Source organism: Vulpes lagopus, chromosome 5 (assembly GCF_018345385.1).
Source record: "Vulpes lagopus strain Blue_001 chromosome 5, ASM1834538v1, whole genome shotgun sequence".
Taxonomy (NCBI): Eukaryota; Metazoa; Chordata; class Mammalia; order Carnivora; family Canidae; genus Vulpes; species Vulpes lagopus.
This window is the reverse complement of record NC_054828.1, coordinates 36,913,137-36,924,972: the sequence shown is the minus strand read 5'-3', so window position 1 is coordinate 36,924,972 and position 11,836 is coordinate 36,913,137. Positions and strand designations below refer to the sequence as shown.

The following is an 11,836-nucleotide window of genomic DNA, read 5'->3' as shown; positions in this document are numbered from 1 at the left end:
TACAGATAATGCAACTCATTTGAAGACTTTTATTAATCCATTTTGTCCGTCATGTCCCCCAGTTTATTACAAGTTAATGCTTTTTGACAATGTACCTATTCAGTGCTTCACAAATGTTTAACAATTTGCATGCAATATTCCACGAATGCCTTAAACTCAGGTGAGATAAATAAATATTAAAGTGGAATAAAATCTGGTAATCTGAATTCTAAATAATTACCGCAAACCATTATTATTAAAGAGTAAGTTTCAAATGGAGCTAATAACACTTGGAGCCACTTTGACATAGAAATTGCTACAGATCTGAAATCTTTTTCTGGTAAAAATCAACAGAATTTTTTTTTAAGATTTTATTTATTCATGATAGACAAAGAAATAGAGAGAGAGAGAGAGAGAGAGAGAGAGAGAGGCAGAGACGCGGGCAGAGGGAGAAGCAGGCCCCATGTCAGGAGCCCGATGTGGGACCCGATCCCGGGACTTCAGGATCAGGCCCTGGGCTAAAGGAAGGTGCTGAACCGCTTAGCCACACAGGGATCACCACCCAACAGAATTTTTAATCAAAGTCTCTAATTTCCTTCCAGGAAAAGAAAAATTGGAATGTGTTTTAAATAACATATATTGGAATTAATTGGAAATATATTGACATATATTGAAACTCTTAATATCAAAATATCAAGTGAACAGTAATAAAATTTTTACTTTCAAGGGAGTGAAATGACTGGAACCATGTGGAACATGTGTGGTCAGCATCTAATTTGTTATAAACATGCTGAGGTTTTTCATTTCTTTTTTTTTTAAGAGCTTTTCATTTCTTAAATTCAAGGAACAAGATGACTACCATTGAAACTTTCAGTATTTTTTCTAAAGTACTCAATTTAAGTAAAAAGAATGTGAAGTTTCCACTATTGCAGTCATTTTTAACTAGACATCAGTAAATTTGAATGATGGGATTGTATATAGTTGTACAATCATAAAAAATGACTATACATGCACATTCATAAGTTAAACTCTATGGATATAGATATATAGACATAATTTTGTGGTGAATGAAAATCAAGTATATAATTTATATCTTTATAATCCAGTATTTCTAAGTATTTAAAAAAATCACCTCCTAATACATTTCAAATGACTTAGGAATTGAATTTTCTTTTTAAATTTCTTCTCCCAAATTTTGCCAGAATTTGAAGGAATTTATAGAATTTTTTTAGGAATTTATAGAATTTTTATTTAAAACAAAAATGACAAGATGGCCTAAAGATCAGTTTTAATTTCTTACTCTATATTTATTCAGACTAAGCCATTTTCCATGAAATAACTTTTATATATAATTATCAAATCAAGTTAAGTCTATCTCCATTTAAACTTTGATTCCCTGATATTGAGAGTTTAGGTGAGTGGTTGCTGAAATTAACTTAAATTTCAGGAGAAATTGATCACTTTCAACCTAGTCTAGGATAGTCATATGAAATTGATGGCTCTTAAATGCTGGCAGTATATGAGAATCATCTGAGAAAATTTTAAATAGAATGATATTTGCTGAGTTTCATCCCCAGCTACCTCCCCATTAATCTACTCCAAGTTCTCTCAAACAAAACCATCATCTAGCCACTTGTGCAATGCAGAATCCAAAGAATCAATCTTGGCACCTCCCTCTCCCTCACCATCCAGTTGTGTAGGTTACAAATCTTTTTTTTTTTTTAATATCTTTCTTTAAACCTTTTTTATTTTTATTTTTTATTTATGATAGTCACACAGAAAGAGAGAGAGGCAGAGACACAGGCAGAGGGAGAAGCAGGCTCCATGCACTGGGAGCCCGATGCGGGATTCGATCCCGGGTCTCCAGGATCGTGCCCTGGGCCAAAGGCAGGCGCCAAACCGCTGCGCCACCCAGGGATCCCTACAAATCTTTATCTCCATTCACTCTCCATCTTTATTAATACTACCATCAGTAAAGGTGCCCATCACTTCTATTTTGAACTGCAAAATTCGTTTTCTAATCAGACTTTCTCCATTCATAGTGGCTGCCCTCCAATCCATTCTCTTCTTTCACCAGTGTAACCATCCCTCAGCATTAATTCAAAATTGAAACCCTTTACTTAAAACACTTCAATGGCTTTCCATGACCTAAGAACCTGCAGTGTGTTTGGACCATTCTTAACTCTCCAGTCTTCCAATGCTCTGCCCTCTTGGCATGTGCATCTACTTTCATTTCTTTTCACTCATCTACTTCCTTTCACCAAAGGTCTACACATGCCATTTCCTCTGCTTGAAATATTCTTTCTTATCCTTTCTATCTCACTAACTCCTACTCATTCTTTAAATATCTACTCAAGTTTCAGTCCTTCAGGGAAACTTTTTATGATCTTTATGATTACTATTAGTCTACTATAGACTCATATCTTAATTTACCTTGACCTTTAGTCCTTGTCATAACTGTACTTTTAATATGCTCAGATAGCTATTTGATTTATGTCTTCCCTATAAAACTGATCTCAATGAAAGCAGGGGCTTTGTATTTTATATTATTTCCTAGCATTTTATCTAGAGTACCTTGCAAGTGCCTGACACATAGCATATGTTCACAAGTCATTTTTGAATAAAATAATGAGTCAAAGAATAAACATATGCCAAAAACTTATTTATGCTAACATATGTACAAATTTATCTACCCAATTTAAAATCATTGATTGAATCTGTATTCAAAATAAATATGCCAACAAGGAGAGAATTGGGGGGAGAGGAATTAGCAAACTTATATTATAAAAGTATGTATACTTATATTTAAAATCATACTTCTAAGACTTTGTTTGCTTAAAGAAAACTTCTTATGCCTCCCAAGATATTTTTAAACATAAGAAAATACCTCCTTGGTTAAGTAAGTAAAGTAAAAAGCAAAATCTTTATGTGGAAAAGTGTAAAATGTATATAAATATGACTAGAGGGAAATAAAATACTAGCAGAAATTGCATTTGGTCTGACACATGCTGAAACATGGATAAATGTTGAAGACCTTGTGCTAAATGAAATAAGTCAGTTGAAAAAGATAAATATTGTATAATTCTAATTTTATGAGACACCTAGAGCAGTCAAATTCTTAATGAAAGAGTAGAATGGTGGTTTCCAGAGGCTAGAGGTGAGGAGAATGGGGAATCATTGTTTTATAGGTATAGAAATTTAGTTTTATAAGAGCTCTGGTGGTATTTGCATAACAACATGAATATACTTAATACTATTGAACAGTACATTCAAAAATGGCTAAATTTTACATTATATATATTTTAGCACAATTAAAAATGCATTCAGTGATGGAGTTACTGTTACTTTTTATATATATTAAAGAGCAAGAGCACACACAAGTGGTGGGGGGAAGGGCAGAGGAAGAGAGAGATATCTTAAGCAGGCTCCACACCCAGTGTAGAACCAATGCAGGACTTGCCTTCATGTCCCTGAGATCATAACCTGAGCCAAAATCAAAAGCCAGATGCTTAGCCAACTGAGCCACCCAGGTGCCCATTATTTTCCTTCTAGTCTAAGAAAAAAAATAGTAAAGATTTTTCAAATGAATAAACAGACAAAGATACATCTGAGATACATGTGTATTCTTAGTTCTTCAAAAGAGCTTTAAAAATTTAAAAAGAGGTTTTAGGGGATCCCTGGGTGGTGCAGCAGTTTAGTGCCTGCCTTTGGTCCGGGGCGCGATCCTGGAGACCCGGGATGGAATCCCACGTCAGGCTCCCGGTGCATGGAGCCTGCTTCTCCCTCTGACTATGTCTCTGCCTCTCTCTCTCTCTCACTGTGTGCCTATCATAAATAAATAAAAAAAATTAAAAAAAATAAAAAGAGGTTTTATTTTATCAATAAAAGTATAGATACACCATAAAGATCTGATTATTAAAGGATTGAAAGTGCAACTGAAATTCCCTCTGGATTTGCCATAGGGGTGGCTATCATTTTAAAGTAGATAATTATAAAGACAAATTTCTCTGACTAGGTATTTCCTTCCAATTTAGGTAGTTATCTGTAGAGACATGGCCTATAAAGAAGCAATCTTCTCTAAGGATAATTCCTCACATGAGCCTTTGGAAAAGTATTGCCAATCCTGAATTTCAAAGTTCCAAATATTACTGTGTCAACTAAAGAGTATACTTCCAGTACAAATTTCACAGTGAAATCAAGTTGATCCTAGATACCTGAAGGATGACATACATGATTCCAGACAATATATACACAGATTATAGAGAGATAGATATAGATACAGATACAGATATGTGAATTTACAAGTTCTTGAATTTACCAGGATACTAGACTATAGTTCAAACCAGAATGTCACAAAATGTATTCTTTTCTGGTTTAGAAATATACTCTTTGATGATATGCAGCTGAAAATCTGGTATTTGCTAGGAGAAGAGGACAGAGAGATTATTCAATGAAATAATAGCTGATAATTTCCCAAACCTGGGGAAAGAACTAGACCTAGAGGTCCACAAAGCTAATCAATTGCCCTACTATCTCAATACAAAAAGACATTCTTCAAGATACTTTATAATGAGGCTGTCAAAAGTCAATGATAAACAATCCTAAAGGTAGACTCTGAGAAGAGGTTGGCGGAGTAACCTACAAAGGAAACCCCGTTATACTCTTAGCAGATTTCTCAGCAGAAGCTGTAGGCTAAGAGAGAGCGGCATGACAGTCAAAGTATTGAAAGATAAAAATTGCCAACCAAGAATATACTATCCAGCAAAGTTATCTTTTAGATATGAAGGAGAAATAAAGGTTTTCTCAGAAAACAAAAGCTGAGGCACTTTACCACTACTTGTCCTGCCTCAAAAGAAATGTTGAAAGGAGCTCCTCTAACTGAAATGAAAACACAAAAGTAAACTGAACTTTGAGTAAGTAAAGTAATACATCGAATCAGGAAATTGCAACTCAATTTTAGAGTAGAATGTTAAGCAATTATAGCATAAAGATTAAAAGAAAAAAGCATTATAAATAACCAATGCTACTACAATTTCATAACACACAGCATAAAAAGGGATAATTTATGACAGTGAAAATGTAAAAGGGGTGAAGAAACATGATGGAACTTGTATAGGCAAATGAAGATAGGTTGCTATTAAAAGAAAAGGACTATTTTATTTATGAGGTCTTTTTTTTCAAGTTTTTATTTATTTATTAATGAGAGATACAGGGAGAGAGTCAGAGACATAGGCAGAGGGAGAAGCAGGCCCCATGCAGGGATCCTGTTGTAGGACTTGATCCCAAGACTTGAGGACCACATCCTGGACCAAAGGCAGGCGCTAAACCACTGAGCCACCCAGGGATCCCCTATGAGGCATTTTATATAAAACTCATGGTAACCACAAAACAAAACCTAAAGACACAAAACATAAAAAGAGGGAAACTTAGCAAATCATCATAGAAAACGACCAATGTAAAAAGGTAAACAGAAATTCAAAGAAAAGAAAATATAGGACAACCAGAAAACGAGATAAAATGACTACAGTAAGTTCTAATATATCAATAATCACCCTAAGTGTAAATAAATTGAATTCACCAATCAAAAGGCACAGAGTGGCTGGATGGTTTAAAAAACAAGATCCATCTATATGCTGCTTTGAGGAGACTCATCTCAGGTCCAAAGACAAACAGACTCAAAGTGAAGGGATGAAAGAAGTTGCTTTAGACAAATGGTAACAAAACAAACAAACAAAAATTGAAAATAAAAACAAAAAAGCAAAATACACACAGAACCAAAGAAACAAAAACAAGTTCACCCACACTTAGACAAAATAGACTTTAAGCTGAACATGATAACAATGACAAAGAAGGTCATTATATAATGATAAAGGAGTCAGTATATCAAGATGATACAATAATCACAAATACATATACTCTTGACATCCACATACTGAAAAACTGACATTTAAATCCACCTCTACCAAAATGTTTGCTACAAGATTATCTTCCCTGTATTGCAGGAGTATATGCAAAAAAGAAGGAGAAAGAAGAAGAAGAAGAAGAAGAAGAAGAAGAAGAAGAAGAAGAAGAAGAAGAAGAAGAAGAAGAAGAAGAAGAAGAAGAAGAAGAAGAAGAAGAAGAAGAAGAAGAAGAAGAAGAAGAAGAAGAAGAAGAAAGAAGAAGAAGAAGAAGAGGAAGAAAGTAGTCAAATTTTGATAAGGCAGAGGTCTTTTAATAGGACATTTTTTAAGCCTGAAGGGGAAAAAAAAGGAGAGGAGGAGTATAAATTATGGAATGAATTCCTAGCTCACTTAGAAATATGTTTTAAAAATCAAATATTTTACCCCTTAAATATATCCAATTATTTTGTGTAATACACTTCTGCACAATTCATCTCACTGGGAATCTATGGTTATATCACCTTCTTACATGGAAAAATATATAGGATTTCTGCACAGTTGTCTTGAGGTGAATGTCCCAGAAATTACTTTTCTGAATGCAAAGATAAGATAATCATTATTCCTTTCTGGAACTACTGGGGGTTGAGTAAACTGAAAGATCAACTCATGATCTAGAAGCAAATTTGAAGGATACAGGATAATTACTGTTTTTGATTAATGAGAGTTAGGTATCAGGGCCTGTGTAGTATACAGGGTATATTTGCACTATGGGACAAAATCTGCATTGCAAAAAAAAAAAAAAAATATATATATATATATATATATATATATATATATATATATATATATATTTCAACTTGAAGACTGTGTTTAACTTTAGAAACTTCATAAAGAGTTCAGTTTGAAGTTACCCAGTAGAAATGAATTGAGGTAGACATGCAGAAGCAGTAAGCAAGTCTTAAGTTATCTCAAGGGGTTATTTTGGAAACTCCATTGAAAACTGCAGGTCTAGAAAGTTTCTTTTTCCCTGCGTGCCAAAGGGTTCTAGATAGTTGTCAGCACCCCAAATGTTTTAACCTCCCTCATTTGGTAGTGAAATTAGAGAATAACCCTTGTCTTAGGCACTATCTTCACTCATCAAGCTTTTATATTGTGCTAAGCAGCACAGTTATTAAGATAGGGTCTCTAGGGAGTTTACTGGCTATTAGAGAAGGGAGAGATAACTAATTTCTCTCTTGATATTCATGATCACAAAAAGGAGTTGGAAAAGACTGAACATCAGAAGGAAACTTTTGAAGCCCTTCCTTGTTAGAAGATGGACTCATTTTGATCACTTGGGTGGCTTAGTTCATTAAGCATCTACCTTTAGCTCAGGTCATGATCCAGGGTTAGGGGATTGAATCTTGCGTCAGCCTCCCAGCTCTACAGTATGTCTGCTTCTCCCTATACCCTTTCCTACTTTTATTTCCTTCCTCTTTTGTCCTATTATTTGTAACCAAGTCTTCTCTGATTTTTATACACAGCATTCCTTTGCTTCAATACCTACAGTCATATCAGGTAGTGAACTATTCCAGTGGACTAATAAAACTAATCCCTCCCTTCTCTGACTTATTCCGTATTTACTGAAGAGTAAACATTCTTAAAGCAACACTTCAATATATATATATTTTTTAAATTTTCTGCTTAATAATTTCTTTTCCTCCCTTCTTTTTTAGGGTCTTTCAGAAACTGGTCCCACATCAGGTTTTTAAGGAACTGTTTCTTAAGTTCAGGCATCATTATCCACCTTTCAAGGACCACCATCGTCTTGATCTGTGCAATTATAGATTAGGTATGTCTACTTCTGAACTCCATATGAATAGAATCATAAAGGCTGTCTGGCTTGTTAGAAATTATATGTATGGGATTTAACTATATTGGTGTATAATCATGCTTTGTTAATTTCTGTTTTATATTGTATTCCATTAAACACTACAGTTCATTTACTCATTTTTCTATTAATGGAAATTTTGGGTGTTACCTTTTTTAAGTTTTGAGTTAAATAAAATAGGCATTTTATTTTTATTTTTTAAAGAGTTATTTATTTGAGAGAGGGAGTGAGGAGGGGAGAGACAGAGGGAGAAAGAGAGGAAGATTTAGCTGACTCTGTGCTCAGCTAAATGGTGCTATATAAATGGTGAGCCCTAAATGGTGCTGTAGCTCATGATCCTGAGACCTGAGCTGAAATCAAGAGTCAGATGCCCAACTACTGCTCCACCCATGCACCACAAGATAAGCATTTTATTTTTTTAAGATAAGCATTTTAGATCAATTAATACAACATTAATATATTTGAATATATCAATAATTTTAAATTGATTATGCTAGGAAAAGTCACTAAATTAGGCAGAGAAAAACAGAAAAAAAGTAGTATCAATACTTGGAAAAGGCATTAGCATTTAATACAAATATCAATCTTTCTTTTTTTTTTTATTAGGAGGAATCCAGTCAACATTAGTTTATACAAAATTATAAAGTTCTACTTATCTCAATTTGCAGCTTCCTATTACTGTTCTTTGCTTGAAGTCCTCCTGATACGTGTTGAAGGTTGGCCCCAGCAGAAATTACTAGTAAGTTAACATGTCTTCACTTTTCTTGTGAAGAATGCAGTTGTTTCCTCAGATTAAAGTCAATGAGAATGTAGCATTATATGAAAAATACAGGCAGGGTTTCGAAAACAATTGAGCTGCTATTGAGCTTGAAAACTCTTATGCTGGGATCCCTGGGTGGCGCAGCGGTTTGGCGCCTGCCTTTGGCCCAGGGCGCGATCCTGGAGACCCGGGATCGAATCCCACATCAGGCTCCCGGTGCATGGAGCCTGCTTCTCCCTCCGCCTGTGTCTCTGCCTCTCTCTCTCTCTCTGTGACTATCATAAATAAATAAAAAAAAAAAATAAAAAAAAAAAAATAAAACTCTTATGCTTACAAGATTTATGTAAAGTGATGTATAATTAATAAGAAAAAGGTCTGAGAAGTAAAGTAGCTGTACTATGCAGATTTGGGGTCTTGTTTGGATCATCCTTTCAGAGAATTGGGTATAGCAATAAAGTAATTCAATTTCAGCCCAGGTTTCATACTGCCAACTTTAGGTACAAGAAAAAGGAATTGCAATGTCAAATGAAACTACTTAATCGATATTTCTTATTTAGACTACTCACTGAAAGTATAGTTTGCTTACTGTTTGCGATATTCTAAGTGGAACATAATGCTTAATACACACATGCTGATTTAATGTAGAAGATAGTCAAGTTGAGGTTGAGGAAGAAGTTTTTCATATAGAAATGACCAGTAACTATATTTTATAGCTGAATGAAACATTTTGAGACAGAATTTTTTGTTAAGAAACAACTAATGAAGTTGATCTATATCTGCTGTATTCTAAAAAGATGTAACACTGAGGGCAGAGCAAATGGTACTTAGGAAACTTCAGATTGCTGCTAATTCTAAGGAAACATCCAACCCCTTCTTTGACAGTAGTCTCCAGTAGGAACTTTTAAATATATGATTAGATTACCCTCCCTGTGATCTTGGCTTACAAATGTCTAACTAGCAATAATAAAATAATCATGGATTTGGAACTCCATCCAGACATTCTATTTGACCATAATAATGTACCTTGGAAGTCCATTGTGTGTGGTGACTGAATGCTATGCTAAGAATTACAGTCAAACCTGTATTTTTTAACAGAGAATGTGGAGAGAGAATCAAGTGGTCTTTAGAAAAATGGAGTTTGAATAGAAATCACAGTTAGCGCTGATGGCATGCCACAGCTGAACTTAAAATTTACACTTTAGTAGAAACATTGCAGGCTGGGACTCAGGGTTTGCTAGTCATTTCTAATTGCCGTAGTTCTCTGTAACTTCTTTTTAATACACATTTTTCTTATGTTCAAGGTCTAAAATCAAAAGGATTGTACCTAGAAGATTTTGAACAAAAGTTTTAGAATATAAATAGTATGATAAATTATTCCTTATTCCCTTTTCTAATGACAGTTTTTTATTTTCACATTTAACCTAGTTTCTGGATTATGGAACTTCAGATTTAGAAATGGGGAGGCTGTCTATAGAATACTTTTGCATGTGTTTACTTGTGTTTATTTTTTTGTTTTAGTTTGTCTTTTAGAGGACAGATCCTCTATCACTAGAGTAAAGAATCTAATTTAGGGTTCAGAGTTATAAATAATTTTGTTACTTTAATTTGATAATACATCATTTGCTCTCAATAAAGAGGAAAATTGCTTTTCTTTAAATTGACTTAAGAGGTGTAAAGATATAAGAGTTACGAGAAAACACTAGAATCAAAACTACTTCAATGTTATCAAATCATGTATCAATATAACTTTCCTTTTTCTAGAGCACCACACAAATCCTCTTCCTGCTCCCCTCAGAAGAAAAAAAAAATCTAAAAATATCTAACAAATCTTATAAAGTAGAGTTTTAGGCTTACAATTTGAAATAATTCTTACTTTTTCAAACATCTAATGATTTTAATCATATAACTTTCATAGTAACATTTCAAATAACATTCTCTTTCTCATTATTTTTAGTGTCCTATTTGACTTGATAAATCTTAATTTTGCCACGGAAAGTTCACATATTACTAACCGTATTTTCAAAATCGTTTTAGATTTCAACTTCCAACAGCAGATGAAAATTTATCTTACACAATATATTACTCAAAATTCTACAGTAGGTCATTCTACTATAGCTATATTTGGTAGATCCCAAATTCATCTTGCTTGAGTCCAAAACTCTTATCTGCTTATTCTGATTAACAAGTTTGGTGTTAAATTTTTCTATAACCATGTCAGCCAACTATTTCTCAGCTTTCATTTTTATCTTTGTGCCCTTCGGAGATTAAAATACTCTATCACTGTATCACTTTCAATTTGCTCATAGAAAATAATATTTTTTAACCAAGCATACATTTCTCTTTTCAGAATCTTAGAAAGTCCACTCCATTTTATACTTAGAAGATAAATGCTAATAATCACTACTAATATGAAAGGAAGGCATGTACTAGAGCCATGAGATGCTTCTCCTTTACTATTACATTTGTCCTCCTTTCATTTCAGATAATACTCATTTCAATGTATTTTGACCCACTGGCAATTATTGCTGCCCAGAGTGCTCCATACTCCATACCTATAATGGAATATATGATTGATTCTCTTCTTTTACTTGTGGGTGCTCTGTTTTTACTTAATCAGGAAGGCCATCTCCCAAAACACAAACCAGAATAGCACTAGAAGTCACTTTCTATCCTGTTACTCCCATTCAATCCCTAATCATTATCTAAATCTCCATTAACTTACATATGTATTTATTAGTTTGACTCCTCATTTCATTCATTCCAATTCTTCCACTCCTGTCCCATGAACACACTGGAATATAAGCTCCATAGGAGCAGAAATCTTGTGGTTTTCACCACTTTCGTCATTGGTGTTTAACATAATGCCTGACATTTATTTATTATTTATTTATTTATTTATTTATTTATTCACTTATTTTTGGTAGTACAATCTGGTTTTATTAATGCAAGGGAAATAATTTAAAAAAATATGGAACGTTTCACAAATCGTTTGTCATCCTTGCACAGGGGCCATCCTAATCTTCTCTGTATCATTCCAATTTTAGTGTATATGTCCTGCAAAAGCAAGCACAATGCCTGATATTTAAAAGGTACTAAATAAATATTTTTGAATTAATTCATAAATAAATGGATTGAATGAAATGAGTAGTGACCATAGATGAGGCTCCATAGGAAAGTAGAGGCCTGATCTAAGTAAGATCTTAAACAAAGGTCATTGTGTTTGAAATATATTCTAGAAGAAATCAGGCACCAATAAAGCGCTTTATGCATAAAGTGACCTGATCAGTCAGTTTTCATTTAACAATATGTATTTGCTTCTTAAGGCAGCTTCTGTGAGTAAATGGT

The 11,836-nt window shown here is 33.8% G+C and overlaps 1 non-coding gene across 1 annotated transcript; it reads right to left on the bottom strand.

Moving 5' to 3' along the window:
• Positions 1-11,453: 11,453 nt before the first annotated feature.
• Positions 11,454-11,557, bottom strand: LOC121492233. The gene has a single exon (XR_005988144.1). It is a non-coding gene; the product is annotated as a U6 spliceosomal RNA (small nuclear RNA).
• Positions 11,558-11,836: the final 279 nt, after the last annotated feature.